The following is an 8,721-nucleotide window of genomic DNA, read 5'->3' on the forward strand; positions in this document are numbered from 1 at the left end:
CCTAAGCCCAGTTTGTACATTGGCCTTGAATCCCAAAGCTGGTGCTAAATCCTGCTCCATGTCCTTCAAGGGTCTAATGTCCAGGGGCTCCACTGCTTTCCAAAGTTCTAGCATTTGACATTTGAATGGAAGGTGGTGGGCAAATGTTGAGGCCCTATACTCATACTGCATTGAAGTCAATGGCACAGCAGCCACGCCCCCCACCTGCAGTGCAATCGCCGGCACCCGAACGCGTGCCACGTAAGTGCACGTTCCGGTGCAGTGCGATCTGCAAAGAATGCTGCATGCACTACTTTTTGCAGATCGCACTGGACCAAAACACAGGCACTAATGTGCCACGCGTTCGGGTGCCAGCGATCAAACTGTGGTCTGGGGGGGTGGCTGTGATGCCATTGACTTCAATGCACTGCCACGCCCCCTCCCGCCCCAAAACAAAGTGAGCCTGCCGGGTTGCGTTCCAGAGGCCAAACGCTCTAGAACGCACTCTTTCTGGTGTGACTGGGCGCAGTCTAGCGATCATGTGTATTGACGGCACCATGTGCAGGATGTACAGCTGTTATGCTGTATTAGAGAATAATTGAGGACAGGAGCCATCAGGAGCCCCAGACTTTGTGACGAAAGACTTGTATACAAGCCCTCAGCAACGGTGCAACAGAAGCAACCAACAACTGCACGCCAACTCATTTCTACTCGGAATGTACAATTTCCTCTTACATTTTATAGATCTATCCCAATATTTTAAAGTAATTTGCTCCCATTTATGGAGGGATTGGAAGTCTTTTATAGAGACACGCCTCTGTACATCTAGTGGGTGTAGTGATCTTCAGCAGTTACCTGAAAGAGAACCTCTCATGGTAGAAATGTGAGCACTGCCATCGCTTGCTTTGTCACATTATAAGGTGCATTGAGTTCCCGCACTGCCATTTTTAGGCCCTGACTTCACTACTTATTGAGTCCCTGACCTAGAACAAATATTCAGATCACGATTTCAGTGGCTGCCGTCTTCACTGTTGCTTAATGGTGAAGCCGTGAGGATGACGGCCAAGGAACAGGCAGCTCCTAAAAGAATTTGGCAACAGCAATGCCTCTATCATGACAGCTTCACTTGAGGAAATCACATAGGCAGCACTACTTATATATGCTGCTAAACAGTGCCCACACATCTTTGTCTGATGTGCCAGAGATCTAACCCAATATTGCATGTTGAGGGGAGATTTTATTCCACAAGATGCCACTTTTGGCCACAGTACAAGCCCTTAGCAAACAAATACAGTACTGACGCGCTGGTTAGGTGAAATGACGAACAAGCCATTGTTACTATACTTATAATCTCAGCTGAGATTTGAGCTGAGCGCACAGACAAAAGATCCCGGGTCACCTACGCGTTAGTCACTAATAACAGTGAAAAGACACGTTACCCAGCATCCTTTGCAGTGTGTTTGTAGTTACCCCTTCTCTGTCTCTGGGAGCACAGGATTTTCTTTGGTTAGAATATTAAATCTAAAAGCCCCTTCTAATTGCATGTGCCAAAATGATACTCACGCTGGAGAGGAGAGGGCTGCATGCGAGTGTGAAACCAAATGGGTGAAACAATGACGAGGCCACTGACACAAAACAATATTTATTTTGTTAAAATAAATAAAATTATATATACATAATGAAGTGCAATGGGAAATCTTTCATGTGGCTTATAGTACAGTTTAATAACTTTGTTACAGAATGAGATCATTGGAGTTGTCTCTTCAGAGAAGTAGTCTTATTTTACACCATGACATTTGAAATCCGGTCAGGACATCTCTTTCCAGTAAACGTATGTGATATTATGATACGGACATTTGGTATTCCTTTTTTCTAATGTACCAACACTTAGGGTTCAAAATAAGTTCCCAGCATCTGGACTGAGATTTGCTAACCTAAAGCCCTCACTGACACGAGAAACGGGTGGTGCGTACAGCTCCGTGCTGCGTGCACAGCCGTATCGGCCCGCGCCCGGGAAGGACAGGTGCTGCGTGTGATTACGTACTACGCTCACCTGACCTACACATCCTGCGTACAATCACATGCAGCACCTGTCCTTCCCGGGAGCAGCCCGATACGGCCATGCACGCAGCACGGATCTGTACGCGCCACCCGTTTCTCATGTGAATGAGGGCTTACTGTTGCAATTCACCCCATAGCTGTGAGTTACTAGGACCTGTGTCAATGGGCTTTGGCCTTGTGGGCATGGCATCAGTTTGAGACTTTTCTGAGGTTATTCAGAATTTGACGGGTTCATGCGACCTGCAGTTTATCTCCTTCTGACCTAAAGCGGGGTTTGCACATCCATGGACTTGCATGAGCATGCAAAACTCGTCTGATGCAAAACAATAGGCGTATAGACTTTGCTATTCTAATATCTCATTTTTGACCAACTTTGTCAGTTTGTGGCTGAATCTGGAAGCCAGGAGGTCCACATCTGGCACCCCCCATCTGCAGCAGAGGGTGAAGAGACCAGTTCCCTGGGTCCAGGCATTACCCTCTGAAAAAGTCTACCTACCAGTTGTTCGGGGCTGGGATGTAGAACGTGTACAGGCAAATACAATAGAATCTGTTCTGCTTCTCTTTGACTCACAAAACTTGACCTTACTATGTATGTCACTGCTGTGGCATTGTCTGACTAAATCCGGGCTGGATGACCTTGCAGTGGAGAAGGTCCATGCAAAAAGCTGAAAGTTGGACATCTCTTGGACTGTGGAGTCCGAACTTGGAAGTGGAGAGCTTGAGGTTTTTCCTGTGGAAGGAATAACCCGGGACTGAACAGTATCTAAAAGGAGGCCTGGATACTCCAAGCAATGAGGTGGGTTCAGGAAAAAAAATGGTAATGACTCCTCGAGAGAGGGGTTCTGACAAAGCAGCACAGAGATCTGTAAGTGGTGGTTCACACCATGGCCATTGAGCTGTGTTATTTGTTTCTGCACACCACTGCACCTGTATGATGTAAACTGGGCACATAGAAAACAAGCGTTTTCTACTCTACTGATCCTGAGTCCCTTATGGCTTCTTCACGCCATCTCCAGACTGTTGCAATTTTTTTTGTTTTTAATCTGCCCCAAAATTGCATACACAGTAATTCCAATGAATTTAAATGAAGCTAGTTCACATCATGTCGTTCATTTCTAGAGCTTTTATAAAAAGTACAGCAGCATGGGGGTTTTTTTTCCCACACCGGAACACGATTAAACCTAAGCAAAACCAATTAAAAGAAGAGCACAAGAAAAACACGCACAAGAATGCATCAAATACACGTAAATGTGTCCGTTCATGTGGAAACACATCCAGAACCAGTCTGGAAGATGGTGTGAAAAAGCCCTGAAACAGGAACTTTACTCACCAATTTAAAGTCTCCCAAAACAGTTACTTTCAAAGCATGCCAGTGCGCTTATGTCAGTCAGTTCTCAACTTAGCGTTTAAGCCTTCAAATGGCTCGTGTCATAGCTGATCACGTGCAGCATGGGAACTGCAATCCAAATAAAGGCCGAGATGGCACCTTCCTTGGCTATGAGGGATAGGAGGGTGTGGATACACTTTAATTAACGATGAACATGTTCTGACTGGAGTTCTGTTTTCACGTTGTGCTGTCAGGCATGCATTTCCTTTAATCCCATAAAAAGCAATGGGAAAAAAAAGCAATGATGGAAATACTGTTGTGGCTTAGGCTGAACATGTTCTCCCTTCATGGTAGCCCGGAACATCAATAGCTAAACTATCCTCTTTCATTTCAAAACGGGAATCTCTGAGGTGCTTTCAGATCATTTCTAAAGACTGGCCCCCACATTGCTTTCATTGCTCCTTCAACATACGTGGGGCATCAATGACCATTGGGAGTTGCAGGAGTGAGTAGACCAGATTTTGTCTATCTCGGAAGTTGAGTTTTGCATATTGGTGCACATCAGGACTGTAGGGAAGTGGTGGATATGTCCAGCACCTCTGTCAAGGCATAATCTTACCTGCCACTGCTTAGCCCAAATCTTTGCTGTGTGGTCTGCCTGGCATTGCATGGCCTCTTCTACAAAATTGTTCCAGTCAGCCAGGAGGGCTGGGCCATCGACTTGGAGGATCTTGACCCTGGACGTAGTAGTAGTAGTCTCAGCCAATTTGAGTCTTTACAAAGTTTCAGCATATCTGATCTCAGCAGATATCAGTAGTAGTATATGAACTCCATCGAGACACTGACTTCAAAGAACACTTGCCATGGGAGAATTATCGAGCCTTCTATCACCTCCCTTTGACATTCTAGTTACGTGGCTATTATCTTGATTTTCTGGCTTCAGTTCTTTGGGTCACCGACCTGGTACAATTTTGCAAATCAAAAAGTCAGATTTCTTAGTGCAGTTAATAACCGCTGGTCTACTTTTGCCATTTCATTCTTTCCTCACTAGGGGGTGCTAATAGCTAAGCACGGTCCTCCAACCAAACACAAACTTGAAACACTGCAATGAAGACAACAGAAGGTGTACTGGAGCAGTCAGGGGGCGCCATTTAATAGCAAATGAGACCACACACACACACCAATCCTACTAGAGTGCTTATGCCTAAGACGCGGGCGAACGTGAACATTTCTTGTTGCCTATAGCAACTGATCAGAAATCCTTGCTTCATTTTCAGTTGCAGAACTTATGGTTGGAGCTGAGTTGTTGCTTTGTGCAATAAACCATTTTCTTGTTAGCATAGTGCCTAAGCCAGCGGTAGGCAACCTTGACGCCCCAGCTGCCTTGAAACTACAAGTCCCATGAGGCATTGCAAGCATCTGACAGATTTGTAATTTCACCACAGCTGGAGAGTCGAGGTTGCCTACCCATCGCCCAAAGCGCTTTGCCATAGCAACAGAGATAGGATGCTTAGGAACTAGTTCTCGGGGGAACGAGTTCTGACCATGAATTAAGGAACACATTTCTCTTTCAATATTCGCTGCCAAATTTCATGGATGGAGGAATTCTGATCTGACCAATGAAATATGTCTCCCTTTTATACTTAGAGCTTCCATGCTCATAAGTTTTTTGTTCTGGATTTTTAGGCTCACAAAACACTGCTCAAATATTGGCCAATCCAGCTGGAAACGGCCAACAATCAAGCCCCCGGTGGTCATGTTGGCACCGCCTGGCTCTTCAAATTTCCATTACAAACTTTTTTTGTACATATTTGTAGGCACGTTATGAAAGCTACATCTTGAGGACCGAGTGGAGTGGTGCCTTTAGCTGCACCCTGTCGATGAGTCCTGGAAAGAAACATGGCGTAACAAGCTAGGTGTAACATTAGAACCATTTTTCCGTAGCTGCAACCGTTACGGATTTCCTGTGCCGTCATTTCTATGTAGGTATGTCAGCAGGCTATTCAATTCATTAAAGGGCAAACGCCTAGTGCAGAATTCTGTAGTCAACGGCAGGTGTGGATTCACACGAGGGGAAGTAATAGGCCCTCCGACAGATCTATTAAACAAGGACGAGTGGTGTATCGGTCTCAGGTGAACAATGCCCGGCTCTGAACGTTGCTCCGCAGACGAGTAATAGGTTAAACAGCAGGGGTGTGGTTTAAGTGTATCTGGCTGGCTGTTTCCATGGAAACACCTGGCACTGCAGAGACCCAAAAGGAGGGGCAGCTTCTGCCAGGCAGCCAATGTATTCAGTGACTGTGTACCTATCCCTTCCATCTACCCCGTTCCTCCATTCCTCATTGTTCCAGAGCTTGGCTCTCCTCCCTTCCTTTTCCTCAACGCCATCTTTCCCCCCCTTCCCCTCTCCTCCCTTCCTCTGCTCTCTCGCAGGTTCTCAAGATCCCACCTCCTGCTTTGTGCTGTCTTTCCATGCCATTATCTGTCCTGCTCCCCAAGTTACCTCTTCCCACCCTATGATTATCTCCTCCACTCTTCTCCCCCCCTCCTCCTCCTCCTCCTCCTCCTGGGATGCCTCTTGTGCTCGTCACTCCCTGGAATGTGAGATTGTCAGATCACTTCCACTAACCTCTTCGTAGCCAGGCCTACGCTGGCTCATTTACATTTGATGAAGACCTGAGCATTGGCTTCCTTTCTCTACACCTGCTCTCCATCACAGCCACCTGCTAGGTTAACTCTTCACGTGACAACAACCCGATACCTTGAGGCATTGCGTGGTGGCGCCCCTTCTACTGTTACAGCTTTAGAATTCATGGCCTTCTTCATTTTCACTTCTCTAATTGCGAACTGCTCCGGCTTGTTCACTTGAGTGCTACAGTTCTTCCTTTTTTGAAAACCAGCTGTCATTTGTCCTTGTCTTCAAGCCTTAAATATATATTTAATACAGAGAATATAATAGGGACTCTTAGGTCTTATAAACAAACATAGGAGGAATCATGAGGTTGCTTTATTATATCGGGATTGATAAAGTGTTGTCAATTGACGTAGAGCTTTACATATGATTCCTTCACATCAGTCACTGGCTTCAAGGAGCTTACAATCCAAGGTCCCTATCTTGCATGCGCACACATACTGGACACACAATGTAGACAGGAGCCAATTAACCTTCCAGCATGACTTTGGAGTGTGGGAGGAAACTGAAGTCCCCAGAGGAAGCCTATGCAAGCACAGGAAGAACATGCAAACTTCATGCAGATAGTGTCGTGACAAAACCTGGATTTGAACCAGGGACCTCAGAGCTCCAAGGTAGAGGTGCTGACCACTGTGCTGCACGCCGGTGTTTTTGTAGGTGACGGCACGCCGTTCTCACAGGCAGCCTGTGACCCACTGAAACGTCATAATAAAACAACCCATGATATTCAGAAGACCTATGAGTGCCTACTAAATCCACTTATATTGCTATATTCATGTGGAGCACTGAGACATTATCTTGGATTGAGTGCTGAGTATCACGGGTCTTGCAGCAGAGATAAGTCAGAAGCTTTTTATTGTCAATGTATCAACGGAGTTCAGTCCATCTTTATCAGAACATATCTTACCTATCAGGTCTTGATAAAGATGGACTGAGCTCCATCTAAATGTTGACAATAAAATGCTGTTGCTTTCACTTATCTTCTCTGCAAGACCCACGAGTGCCTCTATACCTATTTTGGAATTGTATGGATTATTATCCTGAACCAGTTTATTGAATACTTCCATTTGCACCTAAAATACGAGAGAGAGAGAGAGACAGACCCCCAATGGTAAGCACTGCACTCAGATAACAGTATGAAAAGGTAAGGGCTTGAGAAAGACAAGCAATGCCTTTTTGAAACATTGACCAATACACCTATCTCTATGTTGCTTCATTACAAAACCCGTGAGTTTTGTATATGTATATATATTAGGGCTGCACCTATACCAATACTAGCATCTGTGCCGATACCGAGTATTTGGGCGAGTACTCGTACTCACCAAAATGCTCCGATGCCTAGCCCGATACTTTCTGTATCAGGAAGCCAAGCAATGCGTCATTACACGCTGCCCAGCTTCCTGATTGGCTGGGAAGCCGGCCCCATATTCCATGATTGGGCAGCAAGTCAGCTCCATGGGTGACGAGAAGCATAGGATGGCTTTCTTGTTAATCGGGAAGCCGGGTGGCGAGTCTTTACATGCTTCCCGGCTAATCAGGAAGCCAGGTGGCTTGTCATTACACACGGCCTGGCTTCCTGAATGGGAGTTGCGGTACTCGGTATTTGGTATCAGCGAGTACCGGAAAAAAAAAATATCGGTACTCATACTCGGTACCGGTGCAAAACACACACACACACACACACACACACACACACGTACGTCTTGTGATGAAGCAACATCAATAAACATATTGGTCAATATTTTACCAAGGCACTGCTTGGCTGGGAAGCCATTAAAGTTAATGTTCTCTCTTATTACAGGTATTTTCATATAGCACCAGCAATTTACAGAGTGCGGCACATAATGCACATTCACATCAGTCCCGGCCCTCATGGCAGATATAGGAGCTTACAATCTAAGGTCCCTATCTCACATGATGAGGGCCGCTTTAGAGAGGAGCAAATTAACCTACCAGCACATGTTTGGAGTGTGGGAGGAAACCGGAGTACCTGGAGGAAGCCCATGCAAGCACAGGGAGAACAAGCAAACTCCATGTAGATAGTGTTCAGACCAGGATTCAAACCGGGGCCCCCCCAGTGCTGCAAGGCAGAAGCGCTAGCCACTAAGCCGCTGTGCTGTCCTCACTATATAATGTTTCAAGTTTGCAAACTATAATGTCACCAATGTTTGCAAAAAAAAAATAAAAGGAGGCATTTAAGAAATGGGTTCAGGAGACGAGATTTATTGGGGAGCGTTATAGAGCATATTCTTTCCTGGACAATGTTCTATAATGCCGTTAACTCTACCACTGCACATGTAGTGACAACCACAGTAGCCTGTGCAGCATAACTGCGCAATGCGCCCGCCACTTTAATTACTGATACCGCTTGTAACAGCAGCAGGTAAAGTGGTAATTACATTGTAAAAACATTTAGTAATAGACTGCATTACATGGCAATAATCAGGTGCCCAGACAATGAGCGCCGCTAAACTGGCATCAGTCAGGCTGCTCGCATCCCCACTCTCCCTCCCGTCAGCAAGCAGCATTACTGTCTGTATCCATGGCAACCTAAGTCTGTCAAGGCATTGAGAGGGTGAGGGGGCAGGAGACGGGGAGAACTGGCAATGACTCTCCATTTAGCTCTTTTTAATCCCCCCCCCCGCCACCCCCCCGCGGCCTC

The 8,721-nt window shown here is 46.0% G+C and overlaps 1 protein-coding gene across 1 annotated transcript in view; it reads left to right on the top strand.

Annotated features, from left to right (window-relative positions):
• Nucleotides 1–8,721, top strand: part of OGDH (oxoglutarate dehydrogenase) — a 97,972-nt gene that overhangs the window by 86,549 nt on the left and 2,702 nt on the right. The window lies entirely within an intron of this gene.

Source organism: Nanorana parkeri, unplaced genomic scaffold (assembly GCF_000935625.1).
Source record: "Nanorana parkeri isolate BGI_ZX_2015 unplaced genomic scaffold, ASM93562v1 scaffold169, whole genome shotgun sequence".
Lineage (NCBI taxonomy): Eukaryota > Metazoa > Chordata > Amphibia > Anura > Dicroglossidae > Nanorana > Nanorana parkeri.